At 42.1% G+C, this 19162-nt stretch overlaps 1 protein-coding gene across 21 annotated transcripts in view; it reads right to left on the bottom strand.

Moving 5' to 3' along the window:
- LOC119653550 (homeobox protein 5) overlaps positions 1-19162 on the bottom strand; it is a 1045448-nt gene that overhangs the window by 377846 nt on the left and 648440 nt on the right. The window contains exon 1 of one of the 21 annotated variants that reach the window (XM_038058243.1): positions 1227-1446. The exons of the other annotated variants lie outside the window; for them this stretch is intronic. The gene's annotated coding sequence lies outside the window, so the exon portion shown is untranslated. Of the gene's footprint in view, positions 1-1226; positions 1447-19162 lie in introns of those variants that run through there. 21 annotated transcript variants of the gene reach the window in all.

Here is a 19162-nt window from a genome sequence, read left to right as displayed (position 1 = left end):
ACAAAGGTGCAGACACATTTGTGAGGACTTGCCGAAATACTGTGGGATTTTGGCGCCCAGTTGCTATTATTGTTATATTTATTGCCTCTCAAAGGTAACGTTGTGCCATCTAATATATTATAAACTGTGCTTTTTAGTCGGAATCATAACCCACTTGACACCACTTGACATCTTTTTGTAGTTCAGTTTCATCCCTTTCCTTTCTTCCGGAAACTGTCTGGGTATTGTCTCAAATTCTAAAAATTTGTTGGTTTTACGAAACCATTAGTCCAAAATTCCACCCATCACTAAGCGTAACTTTCCATCCAAATAACGGCGCAATATAAGCTTCTGCTTCTAACTTCCTAACTGGTAGGTCCTGGAGAACTAACTAATGACAGAATAGTGAAAACTTTGATCCTACTTTCCTTGACGGAACAGCAAAAACTTTCTAGTTCGAATAGGGACATGAAAACAAATGGATCAGCAAACTAATTAGTTTCTCAAAATTTTGTGTTAAAACGAGCCCGCGATAGGATGCATTTGTCAGCACAAATCGCGGAAGGATTGGCGAGCGACAAAAAAAGCTGGTAACCAACTTTCACAAATCCAAAATATTGTTGAATGCTATGTGTTTACACGCTCAAACCTCCGCCTTGGTAGAGCAGAATCGGGACAGGACAACCACGGTATCTACCGACGCATAACTATAGTCAACCACCAAAGTTAATTCGCTTTGAAAGCTGAATGCAGAGGGTGGTGGGTGGATCCCTAATTGCATTTCATTGATGAAGTATTTTTTATGCGGTCTTCTTTGAGTTGAGTAGGAATTTCCCTCTAATTCCTAGTTAATAAGTTTGAAGTGAGATTTAATTTTTGAATTGATGACTTTATAAGACCAAGCTCCTTATCAATTAGTCGAGGAACAACCTTGAGCGTAATTCACTTCATGTGTTTCTGCAACTTGTTGCTGCCCCACTATGACTACAAAACTATGTAAAACTGGCACAAAGTTTTTTAATAGGAAATTGAAGAGAATGGAAAATTGGATTATCGGGCTTCAGATTGGATTTCAAGACTTCCACCCGATTTTCCACATTTTCACCACTACAAAAGTACCCGCCAGTTTGCGATTCCATTGCTATTGTATACTTTCCTGTAGGACCGGAGGCACCGAAGATTTACAGGGGACCATATTCATTACATTCACTTCCTGCTATCCACTAACAACTGGTGAATATTCATACCTTCAGAGCCAGGAATTGTATATTCCTACGCTTCCACAAAAACAGCTTCTTGCAAATCCGTTGCTAAGTAAGGAAACTAGGGAGAAGCTTTTCACCAAACAAAACCTCATTGCACTTGTTATTAACTATTAAAATCACTTGGCTTTCGGGCATTGTTCGCATACGGGGGCAAAAAAATCGTAAACAATTCACTATCGAAAAGGAAAATGCATACACCCGCACAAAGCAATGGCTGGACATCAACTAAAGACGATATGGATATTGCACCCCCAAAACAAATTTGGCTTTTGCGCACTGAAGGAGTTTCCCGAACTGAGTTTAATAGGGAAACCGATGAGACTCTCAAGGAACATTTTTCATTTCCTTGTGTTGTCATATGCTCCTGAAATAAGAGCGGATTAATAGGGGGAAGAACACAAGGGGGATATGTTTCAGGTCTATAATTTCTTCTGTGGCTCGAAAACAAAGTGAATGTAGGTGAGTAGGCATAATAAATTTTATTAAGCTAAGACATAAAGATAAGCCTTACGAATTAGGAAGGAAGTACGGATACGTTTTTTGGAAAGTTGTAGATTTCGCTAGTATACATTATTCATCCTGTCAATGGATCCTTTCATTCGCAACATAAACTCAGTTTTTGATTCTATCTATTTTCCCTCGAAAGATACTCTTAGTTCGTCGACGAACTTCCGCCACTAAAACAATTCTATTATTTGCATAGTATCCTGGAGCTACTCGCACTTCTATAATCCTTTTGTTTGACGCCTCAACCATTGTTTCAACTCTGCCTTTTGTCTTGCCGCACCTAGCGGATCCGCAAGTAACTGAATCGAGATTAAAAGATCACTTCCTGTACCAAAAAATAATAGAAGTCAGAACAATAAATGTCATCGCCGTCACCATTATTATTATTATAGTCGTCACACTCAGCACATTTTCAATCACTTTCAAGTTCCGCCGCCGTGCCATCATCATCATCACTGTCGTCATGAACACAACTTACTGCTGGTACTTTATCTTAACTTTTAAGCAAGTGCAAGTTCCTCTTGGAAGGAGATGTTCAAAACAATCAAATTTCTTGGATAAACCCATGGGTCGGGCGAATATATTGGAAGCGAAGCCTTAAAATCCTGCCAATCAATCTTCCTCAATTTTCCGGTATTATATTGCGGTAGCACAAGAAGTGCGAAAGCTTTGAGTAACTATATCGATCTTTGGGGATACATATGGTTGTGTAGATGGAAGTATCTATAATAGTATATATGCCTATGGCTGTATGTATCTAAAACTTTCTCACCTGGTGAGCAAGGTGCGTTAAGCCACGCAACCTTCCCAATTGTACGTATGTAGGCTAAAAGGTTTTCACAACAAGTTTGACGGAAATTTCTTCCGAAGAAGTGAAGAAAGCGAGCATAGACGAATATCCTTCGATTATGTTCCATTTGCGCGTTAACAAGCAACTTGACACATTTTATCAATAGTTCGACTTTGTTTCCTTTTGATTTGAATGATAGGAACAGATCGTTTGGACGCCTAATGGCATTCAGGCGCCGTATTATACGGCAAATATACAAAATGTCCTTTCCGCTTGTTTAAATAACCACGACAAATAGACGCCTGGTCTGCGTAAGCAATTCCAGCGAAAAGAATTTCCATGGAATGGTGAGACCATGGAAAACATGATATTGTGTTCCAGGAATGACTAAGTGAAAATTGCATTCAGATAAACTTCCATTTACGATATGGGTTAAAGCAATAATTTCATATGACTCAGAGTTATTTCTGGAAAATTGGAAAATAAACTGGTTCGTCGTCTCCCACTCGAATCTGACTCGGGTTTGTAGGGCTTCCCCTTGTCTGGGCCGACAATATCTCAAACAGCGGAAAGTAGCCGCAATCAGTGTATTCTTGGCGGAGCTCATACGGAACCAATTAACTTAGCGTAATTCAATATATTAATGCACAACGACGAAACCACATTGACCCGAACGAACACAGAATCAGTCAAGGTATCAAGTGTGCACTTGCCGAAGTACGGGCTGGCTCATTTCCCGTCCTTTATTAGCTCGGATATTTGATACGAAGGTAAAGAACAACAAGACGACGACGACAATGATGATGTCTTCCACCTGCTGCCCCAGTCGCCGTCATCGTCGTTGTCGTCCTGATTCCCTTTTTACCGCTCCTCATATTATCCAATTTGAATTTTCCATTGTTTTACATTGGCTTTATGTAGTACGTACTATATATGACTGTGTAGCACAACACACGTAGTGAGCATATGTGCAACATACGTGTTCTAGTGTTGCGAACATTCGGAGGAGCGTTTACGTTCGGGACTCTCTGTTTTTTGACTTTTATACCACCTGTCGTTTCATAATTCAATTTTCAAAAGAATCAAACAGAAATCTTGTAGAAGGTTGGAATGTTATTGCAGATGAGTGGCATAGTGTATAGCGAAGAGATGGAGCAAAAGGGGTGGCATTTAATAATGTGAACGGAAAGTTTAGATAAGAAAGCATTGTACAGTCAGAGAGACTTGCTCGTCTTAAGGGTATTCACTTTCTTATTTGAAAAAGATGACATTTATGATGTCCGCAGTGAATATATTTCCAATATCTAAATTAAAACCTGCTGTCACTACTAGATGTAAGCTTACGCTGTGACATCCATGTTCGGCAGCTATACTCTGTTTATGTATTACTCAGCAAGAAAGGGTAAAGACTGAATTTTCAACCTCATTCCCAGAGGCAGTGAGTGGTTTATACAGGGGGAAGGTGAAGCCCCCTATTTCAACCCCGATGAAAAATGATGTGGAGAAGGACAGGGGGAGAGGTCCCCTCCCTCTTCTCTAGTTTCGTTCAAAAATTGGGGCATCTATCCCCCATTAAAAGTTATGGCCTCTAATACAAGACTAATTTTATGTTATAACGGTAGGGCTTAACTTTAAACCACATCGTCCAGAGGAAAGGGGGAGTATAGAAAACTCCTCTCTCTCAAATCCCATTCAAAAATCACGGCGCGGTCACATCCTTTTAAAAAGTTATGACGTTTCAAATAGTAAGGAAGTTGGATTGGTCGTGGTAAAGCTGGATTTGACAAGACCATTTTTGGAGAGGGAGGAAAGTATAAAGGTGTGTCCCTCGCGGAGAAGGAAACCCATCCGTGATGAGGTTCAAAATTAAACGCTACCACTATGGTATCAAAATAGCTTCACTGTAAGGAACCATGATTTTTTAAGCTATCTCTTCCTTCTATATATCCTTGCCATCGCCCTCCTTACAAGATAAGGTTCCAAATTTAAACATTAGCATGACGGTATAAAAAAACCCACAGCATCCTTAATTTTTTTAGAGTGGAGGGTGACTGCTACGAGTTTTTATCGGAATTGAAACCCATTCTTTCGGGAATGGGGTTGGAATATAATCCTTACCCAGCGCAATAGTCTCAATAAGTGTAATTTTTGCTGCTCCAAAAAAGTCCATTTTTATATTCAATAAGTCTATTTCTGGGGAAGTTTACTAATATTTTTTCATTTGAGGAAAATTTTTTTTGAAACCCATCGATTGCTGATACAAGTATAAGGTGAGCATGTTCTGGGTGAAGCTTTCAACGCTTTAGATGAATGATTTCAACATAAACCACACAGAAAAAAGAATAATCGCAGAAACACACGCCAAAAAGAAGTGCAAGTTTTGAAAGATGACAACTCATATCAATTCCACCTTCACGGCAGGGTCAGGCACGCGTCGCTGGCAAAATTTGACATCAAAGACGTAAACGGAAATCGTGTTTCTTTTTTTATCAAATTATTACTGGAGATGAAAAATGGACTCAAGACAACTGTCAAGATCGCAAACAAAAGGCAGTATCCACGCAAGTAGATGGGATCAGAATATACATAATTTGGTTGCCCTTTGCCCTCGGTGGAGTATAACGCGTCAACCAAATCTACGCGACATCGCTCGTAGTTCACTGAAATGCGCTTAACCGGAGCCAAGGACTTCCCGAAATGCCCGAACTAATTCCCTACTGCTCTGCACCAAGTGCTATTGGAGTGACCTACTCGTTGGCCATTTTGTGAGACTGGATTCCACTGCATGTCATAGCTGACAACATAATTGTCACCCATCCTAAATGTGTGACCTATCTACTGCCGCTTCTGCCTTCTAATCGCGTACGGGTGATATGGTAGAACTGTGCAACGACCGATAGGAAAGAGGTGGGGTATTATCGGTTTTATCCCAAATTATAACTGCAAAATCCTATCGACAGCTAAATAATTGTAATCAAGCATTCTATGCGAGACGCGCGGAATGGTCTAATGAATGAATTGCTCCATAGAAACCCTTGGCCGCGTGTAACAAAATTGCTTCAGGAAACTTTAGAAACACTGGAAATAAGCATTTACAACAGATAAGTCTCTTCTGATTATAACTTGTTCGATTTCTTGGCAATTCATAGGTACTGAACAGTACTTCAGTACCTATGAAAGAGTGGAATTTATAGCCAATCAGAGTGTCACCTCAATAGATAAGACTCCCTAAGACCTTTCCTGAAAATTGCGGGCCCTTACATAGTATAAATGTGTGCCAAGGTACACCAGACCCTATATAGTCCTACTAGCAGGCTACACCAATACCTCCTGATCCCAAGTCCATTTGCAACTACAAGAAATTCTTTAAATAACATACTCAAATCAGCGAAAGAGAGAAAAAGAGAGAGATAGAGCTTCCGTAAGCTGCTCCTTCATGCCCTGGATACCGATTTGGGAAAAGATTTTGACTGTCAGGTTGTCATGGTCAACAGATATCACAATAGTGAAGCGTTGCATTCAATGGATACCTTATACGTGATGTTTTCTGTGAACGACTGACAATTGGAACTGAGTACATCGTCGAATGTAGGGCCAAGGGGAAACTTGGTTTTGAGTAAGCGGGCTTGGAGTACGCTATGCAGCTTTGGTTTCACTTAAGACCTTTGCTTTGGAGGTTAGATGAATTTCTTTCTCAAAATGCCCATGGAATGAAGATTACATTGATAAAAATAAGAAAAAAAACCTCTACATAGAGAGGAAATATTGTCAGGTGCATTATCGGAGGACAATCTGTCTCTAACCGGGAGACAGTTCGACCAGGATACAGCGGGTACCAGTCGTGACACCTCTTTGCTAAAATCAGCGACACTAAGGACCTCCAGTAGTTAAACAGAAGACGAACAGTCAATTCAAAGCCCGCAGACTACTGTCGCCAAAATGGATGTAGCGAATAGTAGTCAGAGCACTTCGCTCTGGCTCTTTATTAGGATTGCGTACAATTTGGCACTTGCATTTTAACAGAAACTGCACACTGAGGGAACTTACGAAATCTGACAGATTTTCATGAAGAGCTGAATTGAAACTTCTGAACTTGTGGTCATCCTTCAGGTGGGTTTACCTGTTGCAGCCGCTAGTTTTTATTAACTGCTCACATAGTTTCGCTTAAAATATTAAAACTGCTCATCCAGCTGACGGCAGCAATAACACAATAGCAATAAACGTAATGATGAGGAATAGAGAAGGGCGACAGGGGTGCATTTTTTAGTGAATAATTTAAGAAGTAATGTTACTTTGACTAGAGTAATGTGTAAGACACTAAAAATTTGGGGGTAAAATTAATGTAAAAATTTTCCTCTTTAACAATGGAGAAAAGTGAAAAATATCATACTTTCTTCATTTTGAGGGCTGGGAATATTCTATCCGAGTGGCTCAAGTAGTTAGAGTGCTAGGCTGTCTTAGCAGAAGGTCGCAGTTCAGATCTCACTGGTGGCAGAGGGATTTGTTATCGTCGGATGTCGGATACCAGTCGATTAGGCTGTGAATGAGTACCTGAGTCAAATCGGGGTAATAATCTCGGGCGAGCGCAATGCTGACCACATTGTCTCCTGTAGGGTACTGTAATTCTGTAGTGTACCGTTACGGTCTTGAATGCAGTTCTCTAATAAACTTCAAGGCCTTGATCCAATATGGATTGTTGCGCCAACGATTATTATTATTAATATTCTGCCCCCTCTGAAGAAAGTAATTTCCTTTAATTTTAACATGCCAGTTCAATGAAATAGGACAGTGGACTTCCGCAGTCAAGGGTGGGCGAGAGGGGGTCGCTGACGAGCCTCGTTGTGGACGCCCAACAACAGTCCGAACTGATGAAAACGTCCAGCGAAGTTTTGAGTTTGGACCGTTGGTTAAGTATCCAGATAATCGCTGACACCCTGAACTTGCCGACGTTCGCGGTACATGAGATAGTGGCGGAGAATTTGTAAATGCGAAAAGTTTGTGCCGAAGGTTTTGACAGAGGAGCAAATAAAGTTCGAGTTTTGCGTAGTAAAAAATTATTACGATTGATTATAAATGATCCAGAGTTTTTTAACTTCACTCTAACTGGGAACGAATCCTGCATATTCGAATACGATCCAGAATCCAAAAGGCATACATAATCTTCTCCCAATTCCAAAAAAGCGCACATGAACAAGTCTCGCATCAAAACAGTGCTGATTGCTTTTTTGACATCAGAGAAATAGCCCATTCTGGGGTTGTACCTGTCAACGCAGCCTTTTACCTGGAGGTGCTCAAGAGACTGAAACGACGGGTTACACGCGTCAGGCCTGACATCAAAGGCATTTTCAAGCTCCACCACGACAATGCCCCCAGCCACACGTCTGTCGTTGTTACCAACTTCCCGACCCAGAACAAGACCTCCGTGGAGCCCCAGCCTCCTTATAGCCCTGACTTGGCTCCATGTGACTTTTTTTGTTCCCCCGACTGAAAAAAGAGCTGAAGGGAAAGTACTGGGAGTCGGTATAGAACATTCAAGCTCAAGTTATAAGGTTCCTGAGAGGCATTCCGATCGAGGAGTTTCAGGGTGCCTTCCAGGCGTGGCAGAATCGTTTCTGTAGGTGTATTGATGCAGGAGGAGACTATTTTGAAGAAGTTTGACCGTCTGTACCAATCGGATGCATAAATCTATTTTTCCCGGTAAATGCACATTACTTTTGTAATGCACCCTGTAATCTGTTGCCGAGTGCATTTTCGCAGACGTTGTATTTGATCCGCGGAGTTTGTGCTGGCTTAGTTCCAGAAGTTGATCCTGTAGTCGTGTTCGAAACCAGGCAGTTTTCTTAATCGTTGGGAGCAGAAGTTTGGTGATTTTTAGAGGGTCCCGCAAGCGTCTTAAAAGCTACAATGCACGATCAACTTACGAAAGGACTTGCATCATCGGAAAGCTGAGACCGCTTCCTTTAAACTAACGCCAGTGGCACCCAAGTATTCACGAATCAAGATAACCGGAAGTGCTTTTGACCTAGCAATAAGAGTAGAAAGCTATGAGGGACGGCACCGAACCGTAAGCAATAGTCTTATTTTTCATTGCGGTTTGAATTTTCATTCGTTGGACTCGGATGCGCTTTTGCCATTGAGCGATTTTGGCGTTCGAAATCCGACGTTCGCCTAAAGAAGTAGGTGATACGGCGACTTTCAGTAAGGGAAGAAACGAAGCTTAACCACTTACTGAATGAGCCGACGCTTGGCGGCCGTACCTCCAGCCAGTTGCTTCATGAAATGAAGCACCTGGATGGGGAGAAGATCGGCTCTGAGAGCGCCCGTGACCTGTTTACCTATGCGAACTCAGGGTCGCTGGAAGTGTTGTCTGCTACGGCTGACAAAGTACACGAAGTGTACGCACGCCCCGTAACCGTGGAGGTTTCCCGAAACACGGCTCGGCAGGTGGATGAGCTCAAATTTCTGGTAACGACGCAGTCACCAAGCTCACAGTGACAATAGGTGCTTTGCATGCGGGGGTAGATCTTGATCGCAATCACGACGTCTGCTTCCCGAAAAAGGCGTTCCGGTAGTCGCACGCCGGAATCCTCATCGGCCTCGACGATTTATCGATGCCACCGTAGATCCGGAGCTCAAGCGACTAAATGTACCACCGGATACACTTTTAATATAAAAAAAGCTAGGCTCGCTGGGTGCCTCGGCGACGGCTACCCGAAGCGCAGTACCACGTCGCCTTACAAATTTCGACTACCTGGGCAGGCGTTGCTTCCTGGTCGACACGGGCGCTGAGGTGTCGGTTCTCCCAATACCCCGTCCGAACACATTAATACCACAGAACCCATGACTGGTTGCCGCAAACACCTCTCCCATCAGCACTTATGGCTATAGACAGGTGGACCTCGCCACTTCAAGACAACCTTAAATGAAATTATGGATTACTCCTGACTGAGCTGTAGGAAACAAGCATCGGGGCTCAATATTCTTTTTTATGGGAGAAAGACTATTTTTAGCTTCGATCATTTCTACCCCCCGGGCTAAAAACTATTAGATCATTATACGATAAATCATTCCTTTTTGATACATGTGGTTTGTTGGTTTGGGATTAAATACCTATTATTGTCTGATTTGAAGATCAGTTTATGATTTTAAATTAGGTGTGTTTCGAAAGACCCTGAGATCCAGAAGTTTATGGAAGAACATGCCTCCCACGGATTACTGTAAAACACTGAGTGCCATATAATATGATCATTTCAAGCTTCCTCCTCCCCAATCGTCATATTTATCGACCTTTTGCTACCCGAAATACCGCCATTCGCATAAATGATTGAGTATCCAATTACTACTGAATGAGAGCCCCATTACTCTCCTACCCACTCGCAAACCGGCTGGCATCATGTAGTTACATATAACCAGCAAAAACTCCCTTCAAAATCCCAAACATTTACGCTAATTTCTGACTTTATTATTAAGGAATTTGCCCACGAACACTTGAAAAAGTATTATGAAGACTAAGAAAAAACCAAATTACAGATTCAGATTCAGATTTTTTCCCGTGAACAACACCCAGTTTTCATTTCATATCATCTTGTTTCGGTTTTTCAATTTTATTTTTAGATACTAAATGGTTATTTTTGGTACAAGTGCAGATAAATACGTATACATACGCATTATGTTGAAATTTTTAGATTTTTTCTTTTAGATTTGAATATGGGGAACGTGCCTCACTTTCGATAGATTTTGAAGGAGACTTTTTTGTGTGGAATTCAAAAATAGAAGGCGTCAAAAGTGCATTCACGTTAATTCGATTTTGGAAAGGAGAAAATGGAAACTTCTCGTGAGCAGATGGTTCAATTTTGCAGTAGATTAGAATTTATAGGGATCGAGGAATGAGCATTAATCGATTTTATTGATGAAATATTTGATGGCTTCAGCATGGCTGGAAATATATGAAGAGTTGAAGGATAGCTTATATGGAAGCGCATTTTAGGAATAGTACTTTATATGGTATATGATGGACATGGCACGTTCTTTGACTGGAGTAATATATTTCAACTCCCCCTCGGACACCACCTTGTAGGTGGGGGAGCTTGTGGTAGCTTACTGCTACACTAAGACTCAAAAACAAATGAAGATGGAAACAAAGGATTGTAACTCCCCCAAAGGATTGAAATCACAGACTTCGAATCCACCGCGACTCTGAGAAATCAGGTCGTGGTCGAGGCACGGATTTTGGAGGCTTCACCTAATCCATGTTCCCCCACGGAGAAATCTCTAGAAGACAAGCTCTCCAGTTCAGTGGAAAACCTATACCCGGTGTCTATGACGCGGTCAGCCAAAAAGGATAGTACAGCAACTCTGTTAATGAGAGCAACTGGAAATCTGACTACGGCCTAACTCTTCTAAAATACGGAGGAGGAAGGCTCGGCAGAAGGAAACTTCAGCTGCAATGGAGAAGGGCTACAGGCTTGCTTGTCAAAATCTTTTCCTGCTCCTGTACCCGGAAAAACGGAAGAAAGGGAAGCTGGTAATGTGGACGCAATTGGTCTAATGCCGGTATGTGAAAATAGATCCATGCAGCGCAGACTCCGGGAACCTGGGAGGGCTCCTAGCCGACGACAAGGGAAGGCACTGCGAAAGGAGGTGAAGTTTTTTGCGAATGAGGACATGGACGTTGTTACACCACCAAGTGTGGCGATATCCAGAGAAATCGGACGCAAGAAAGCGGAACTTTCAGCGGAAAGTGAGGACAAGCTGGTAAACCCGGTGGAGGAGACAAAATGCCAATGAAGATAATATCCGATAAGGCAGAACAATCCATTAAAGTTTGGAAAAGGTACAGATCAAGGAAGATTACGAAGCAAAGCAGGATAGTCCACACGGGAAAAGTTATTTTAAAAAAGAGGAACCGGAAGAATTTCGATTGTATAACTTCACGAACGCGGCAGTCATAGTTTCAGAAGGGTGCCAAATTAGAGAACAATCTTCAAAAATGTTTCTAACGAAGAAGTTTAAGAGTGTTAAGGTGGGTTAGATTGAGGTAAAGTTCGAGGGGGAACGTAGGATAAAATTAATCATTTTGAAAGCATGTCAACGAGATGGGAATTGAAACGAAGCTTGCCATCGAAGGTTACAGCCGGGTCTTGAAAAGAGCTCAGAAGTAATAGCTGTTATCCAACAAGAGAATGGGAAAAGGATGTGGGGAAGGGCTTAAGAAAAACCCCATTGTGTACTGGAGAATCAGCATCATAAAAGCTCTGCTTTCAGTTACGATTCCAATGGCATTAGAATATGATAAATGCTAAGTAGTACACAAAAGCTTGCCGCTACTGTGCCCACATTAAAGGTTAACGTCATCATACTGCAGAAAGTACAATGGTCGGGAATTTCGGATAAAAGCAAACATATGTTGCAGTTCCCATTTGAAGTGCCATGATCAGTCTCATCAACTTTTACATCTGTGAAGAGGTATCCACTCGTACTGACAGAAATGACCTTTCGAGGAGGAAAAATGAGCCCTGGAGACTTTAATAGCAAAACGAGAAGTCAGTTGATACGTCGGCGCCCATAGCTTGCAATGAATCGCGAACCCTTCAAGTAGTAGTGTTGCGAGAAACAATCGTTGGAAGTACCTAGTTTACACACAAGTATATTCTCGAATTTGCCTGGATAGCTCCAGCTGGAGTTCAACTATGTATTAATTGAACGCCATTACCTCACAAGCCTGGTGACCGTTAGAACCAATATGATGATCAATACTGACAGTAACCTTTGTCTAGTTGGCGTGAGATTCTGTAACAGACCTCATAGCTTCAAGGGGAAGAAGTAAAATCCAGCGATACTCCAGCATGAGATTAATACGGATGCAGCACAGAAAGAGCAGTTGAGAAACAAGCACAGAAACGTATTGGATACAATCACAAATGCCTGGATCCCACGATTTCTCGATTATTGATGAAAATATAGAACAATTATTCAATACTAGGCAACTATTGTCATAAACGAAAAGGACTGCTAAATGACGTTTATAACATACTCGCTGTCAGTCCGCCGGAATGTGCTTTAGGTCTCTTCGGGTATTTTTAGGAAGCTTTCATTCTGCCTCGATCCACCCGTCGGCCATCCTGGAAAAATGGATTTCAATGCATGGCATAGCCAATGACCAATAAAGTTGTCAATGTTTTTTTAAAGTGTGACCTATTCGTTAGCGTTTATTAATCAATACGTCTACCACTTCCTTACCCAAATACTGCTAACAGTGGGGATCACTTTCGATGTGGTATTCCCATATAGCAGTACAGAAAAAACAAAGACCTCAACTTTATGTTGGTGTTGAGATAACCTGCAAGACGTAGCACCGAAGGCGGATTTAGCGCTGTTAATGCGTCGGGTGACATCAAGGTTGCTATAGCCGCCGGTAGAAACGACGCTTCCTAGATATACAAATTGATCGACGTCTTGGATGTTCTTCCCATTAATGCAAAAAATAAGACTGCAATGACCAGCTAAGCTCAAAAGCTTGATTTCGTTGGTATTTATATTCACTTAGACTTTTCTTGCCAATTTCTCCAAATCCAAACCCATTTGGTCTTCGGGTAGCATTCCCGAAGTAAAATTTTACACGATCATGAAAAAATTCAATATCAAAATCATACTTGGCGATTTTAACAGCCAAGTAGGGACGGAGTCCGTATTCAGGCGATATGTCGGCTCTCATAGCTTACATCAAAATACAAATGATAACGGACTGCGGATTATTCAATTAGAAGTGTCACACGAAATGGTTGTTGGAAGTACCTGGTTTGCGAGGAAAGCAGTCCACAAACATACGTAGGCCTCTCCACACGGGATCACTATCAACCAAATTGCCCGCGTGTTGATGGAACGTCGCCACCTCTCAGCCTTGATGAATGTCAGAATACATAGGGGGACCAATATAGACTCTGACCTCGTTGGCATGGTGCTCCGAGCTCGAATTACGACACCATCTGCAATCCCCTCTGACAATCAGGTGAGAGTGAATACTGAAGCCATTCACAGCACAGCCCTCCGCAACACCTATAGGAAGGAATCGGATGCCGCAATAACCGCAATCAACAGAGATCCTGTAGGTGCTCCATCAACAAATGATCTTCACAACGACGTGAGGAACGTTGTCATTGATACGGCCACAAAGATACTTGACCCCAGGCGCAAAAATTGTCGGAGCGGCTGGTTTGACGATGAATGTAATTTAGCAACGGAACGGAAGAATGCTGCACACCGAGTAATGTTGCATTCTCAAAGAATCCAGGCACGCTTATCACGAAATCCGTCGAGTGGAGAAGCGACTTCACAGACGGGAAAAGGAAGCCTGGCAGAACCAACAAGTCTGTGAACTAGGAAAGTACAGGGAGCAACCGCACCAGGCGCGGAAGGTTTACCAACAAGTCAGCAGGATGAAGCCTTATACACCTCGATGTTCATCCTGCCGAGACAAAGAGGGAAATCTGATTTCCGACAGAATGGGCATATTGGAGCGATGGGTTGAGTACTTTGATGAGCTACTGAACAACGAGAACATCGGCGAGTTGAAGATCCCGCCAACTGAAGACGACGGACAAATACTGTCACCACCAAGTATAGGAGAAACATTCCGTGCAATTCATTGGCTTAAAAATCATAAGTAGCCAGGAGCCGATGGAATTACCGCCAAATAAATCAAGGTATGGGACAGCGAATCAATGCCTGACCACTGGCAAAGAGGCATCATCTGCTCATACATAAAAAGGGAGATATCACACAGCACAACAATTATAGAGGTATCAGGTTGCTGAGCACCATCTATAAGATATTCTCCGCTATCTTGCTACGCCGGATTCCCCATACGCCCAGAACATCATTGGCCCATACCAAAGAGGTTTCACTCCAGGCAAATCAGCAACAGATAGATTTTCTCTGCGCGGCAAGCGATGGAAAAACTGTTGGAATATGGACAACAGTTGCACCATTTATTCATCGACTTTAGAGTCGCCTATGATAGCATAGCCAGGATAAAACTGTACATGGCCATGAGAGAATTCGGTATCCCGACGAAATTGATAAGACTGACTAGGGTGACCCTGACCAATGTGCGAGGCCAGATAAAAGCAGCAGGATCACTCTCAAGACCATTCAGCATCGATACCGGTGTGCGACAAGGGGACGCCCTATCATGCGTCCTCTTCAACCTGGCCCTCGAGAAAGTGATCCGTGATGCTGAGGTAAATGCAAGAGATACGATCCTCTTCAAGTCCACCAAACTACTGGCCTATGCTGACGATATCGACATCATGGTAAGAACCACCCGAGACGTACAAACTGCCTTCCTCGAGATCAAGCAGGCGGCGCGAGATCTTGGGTTGCACATCAATGAAGGCAAGACTAAGTATATAGCGGCAACGTTAGTACCGAAGACGAACCAACCAACAACATCAAACCGCACTGGTCAAACAGGAAGAATAAGGGTACAAGAATACAACTTTGAGATCATTGATAATTTCTCCTGTCTAGGGTCGAAAATCATAACCGATAACAACTACGATGATGAAATCCGCGCACGGTTATTGGCAGCTAACAGAGCCTGTTTCAGCAACTATTCCGCTCGAAACGTTTCACCATAGGGTCAAAGCTCTTACTGTACAAGACAATGACCTTGCCAGTCCTCGGAGACTTGGGTTCCTAGCAAGAAGAATTGCGAACTCTTGGCCGCGTTCGAGAGAAGAATCCTCCGAAGAATGTTTAGCCCCCTACATGAGAATGGACGATTCCGTAGCCTACATAACGACGAAATCTATGATAGTCAGGTTGTGGACAAAAACCGGCTCAATAGGCTACGGTGGGCGCGTCACTTAATCCGTATGGATGAAGATGATCCAGCTCGGAAAGTCTATAAGGAGAATATCTATGGTAGAAAAAGAAGACGAGGCAGACCCTGCTTGCGATGGAGCGATGGGGTAGGTCAGGATGCCAGACAGCTTTTTGGGATATCGAATTGGTGGACTTCGGCGCAAAACAGGGATGTCTGGAGTTCCTTATTAAGGCTGGCCTAGACCGGATACCGGTTGTTACGCCGTTGATGATGATGATGATGATGGACATGGTACGTTATTTGACTAGAGTAATACATTTCAAAGGTACGAGAAATAATAAATCTCAAATGACCTAGTTCCATAGCTCGATATTGAGCCAGCACATTGAATTCACCCAAAAATAGTCAGCTTCGGAGGCCACTCTTTTCGCCTTTCATGGGTTTCCTTCATTATTTTGGTTAGATATGAGTCAATCTGGCACCGACATTACAATAGCAAGGCCCGAATAAAACTGTTTTCTCAAGCCAAGTATAAGCAGACACTGTAATTGCTATCACTCAATGCGACCTTATGGGACGCATTTCGGTAATGGAATTAAATATGCATTTACAACCATAAAGGTCATGCCATGTCTGGCGCAACCTTCTCTTCCATTCATTCAGTGAAGTCTTAACCTGTCCACCTGTATATACAAGCCAAATTTCCACGAAAAAAACACCCAAAAGATACATTGATATATAATTTTCATGGGAATGATTTTGTTCATTCAGAATTAAGTCGAATTGGTGTGATGGAGGTCTGACATTTATTCAAGTCTATAGAAGTGTTTATCCTCGCTTGTTAGGGATTAATAAATTAATAGGTTGAAGCTAAGATAACATTAGAATTTAGGTTAGCAAACTTGGAAAGCAAAGTTGAACTGCTGGAGCTTTTCTCCGTGCTCCAGTCAGGCCTGCTTCAACTCTAAGCTCGAGAAATTCATAAATATTCAATGTTGAATCGTCTAAGAAATATAATTGTCGGAAAATAAACCTAAAATTCATTCCCTCATATAAATCATTGCCCTCGGACAAGGCTGAACAATAAATTTTAATCTTTTGAAGACATTCTAGGCTCTACGAAAACCAAATATCCTTGCGGGATTCCAATCAAAACAGACTCGTAAAAAGACAAAAATCCATTAAGTTCCGCGGAGAGAAGTTCTACTTTCTTTATAGGTTGAAAATTAATGGTGTTTTATAGAGAAAACTATTCTTCGTGTGCGCGCTACCATTCACGTAGCATATCTACCCTCTGATGTCTGCTTGTCACGATATAATAGTTCCGATAAAGGAATTTCAGTTTGGATACACTTAGCAGTGAACTTGGTGCGGGGAGAGAAAAAAATGAATCGAAAAGGACAAAAGGGATCCTCAACACCACGGAAAGGTTAAAGTGCGCGCAGTGGAAGAGAAGAGGAGCAACTCCTAACCGAAAAGCATTCAAATAATTAGATACAATAAAATAAGCGAACGGCGGAGCAGAGGGCAAAAATTCAGGGGGCGAAGTGACAGACAAAAAGTCTAGTAAAAGACAATGCGAAAAAAGGATGAAGTAAAACAATCAAGGAAGGCGAGGGAAATAAAAAATGAGCCTTTCATTCCACATACAAATTTAGCTCCTGTCACCACTTTCAATTCTACTATTCCGTTTTATAAGGCTACTTTTCAGCTCTTGCAGATACAGTTTTTGCCTGTTTTTCTCCCAGTCACCACCCCCTCGAAACAACCTCGTAAATCGACTATCATCACAACAGAATAGTAAACGAAGTAAATGAAAGAATGAGTGGCTTTTGTTTACGACATTTTGATGTGATTTTCATGTATAAAATTCAACATAGTGACTTCTGATTTCTGTTGTTCTCAAATCTATTTGGATTTTTCATTTTCATGAAATAACAGATATCGTAATGTATATCACTTGTGTCGTGATTGCTATTTTTGAATAGGAAAGTGGTTGAAAGTTGAAAGTTGTGAGTACTTTTATTTGATGGGGGGCTGCAGTGAATTGAATTATGTATGATTTTTGAATGGCTCTGGAAGTTTTATGCAGTTTTGCGATTTTGTTGGGTATCTGTATACGGATAGTTTTTGCCACAAAATAAAAATCGTTAGCAGAAAAAGATACATATTATAGTCTAGAATAGGTAGTAGTGAAAGTGAATGGATTTCGTAGAACCCTAATGGCAGTTGAGAACTATGAATGTTGTATGTCTCCTGTTTACTCCTTTGTGGTATCTACAGATTCTCTTTGCTGTTATTGAAGGTTTTCCATAATTTTCAGTGAGACTGATTCAGTATCATTATCGTCAAACTTGATGTGCAAGTGTCAAACTCACAATAACAAGACAGATTCAAGGACGACCACAAACATCCTTGATGACCGGTATTCGAATCTAAGACAATGACGTTGAAAGGCACTCTACCACCTCAACCAACGAGAAGTCGTCATCAATGTTATAACATCGGAAGGGCTTATCAGTTTTGAATCGAACTCAAGGTTATGTGATTTCGGCTTACACTGCTTATATGCAGGTTTTTTCCGACCATGTAAAGACCGCCACCATGCTTTCTGTCACTCTCCTCTGACAACTCCATGCGTCACCAATCATTAACACATCTGAAAGGCCATGCCGACAGGCTCCATTACATATTCACGGCCAGATTAATGGGAATTGGCCCTAATATGTAAATATATGGTTACCATTTCCCCTTTCGTAGAGTATAGGGCGTCCAGGACACGTATTTGCTATCGTTCGCCGAAACGCATTTCAGCTCCCCCCATGACTTTCCGAAACGCCTGCACTCGTACTCTACTGCTCTGTTTCTGCTGCTTTCTGCTCTTGGGCCGACCTACCATCGTAACAGAGTGGATTCAACTACAGGGCGTACCCAGCAATGCATTTGTCACCCCTCCTTAATGTGTGACTTATCCACTATCTCTTCTGCCTTCCGATAACGTTGCGGATGGGTGTCAGACCTGTGCACCAACCAAGTTCTTCGTTTGTTATAGTATCACAGACCGGTTTTGACGAGAGCTTAGAGCCTTTGAGCGACAGGGCGGTCACTTTCTATTTGCATCTCTCATATACTAACACAGAAGGAATACTAGCACAGACCAGCTACAACTAGATCTTGATTTTTAGATAACTTTTCAAATTTTAAACAGATAGCGGAAGCAGATCTTGCGCTTTTAATGCGTTGAGCAACATCCAGTTCGGTGCCACGGTCGGCACAAACCATGCGAGCCTTAATATGCAAATTCATCAACGACTTCAATGCTATTCCCATTAATGTAGATAGGGAGAGTGCGAAGACTCGTCAGACTCAGAACCTTGTGTTTATCTTCAGTTCAACAATTATCTTCACGATCCCAGGGAGGTCCCAGACGCCACACTCAAAATGATTGCTCTCCTTTGGAATCTTGCCGATCGTCCCCTTCTTCCGCACTCTGGAAAAGGTCTCGGATTTGCAGGATTTTCGTATGAGTAGAAACACCAGATCTGCAAACACTGCAAGTGAAATGAGAAGTAACTCGGCGGGAGACCATCAAAAGCCGAACGGTTTTATTCCATTTGAGGGCAGTGGTGATGGAAACGATTTCTCTTCTGCATGGAGAACCAGTTCATATTCGCATGTTACGGTGATTAGCCATTTTATCCATAAAAGGATGAACTTCACCGAATTATAAATTCGCTTTTATCCCGACGTACACGTTTCTGAAGTTCTTAGAATTTCGCATGGCATCGAAGTTCA

The sequence above is a fragment of the Hermetia illucens genome, chromosome 4, assembly GCF_905115235.1.
Source record: "Hermetia illucens chromosome 4, iHerIll2.2.curated.20191125, whole genome shotgun sequence".
NCBI classification, from domain to species: domain Eukaryota; kingdom Metazoa; phylum Arthropoda; class Insecta; order Diptera; family Stratiomyidae; genus Hermetia; species Hermetia illucens.
The sequence above is the reverse complement of the archived record's forward strand: the minus strand, read 5'-3'. Positions and strand labels throughout refer to the sequence as shown.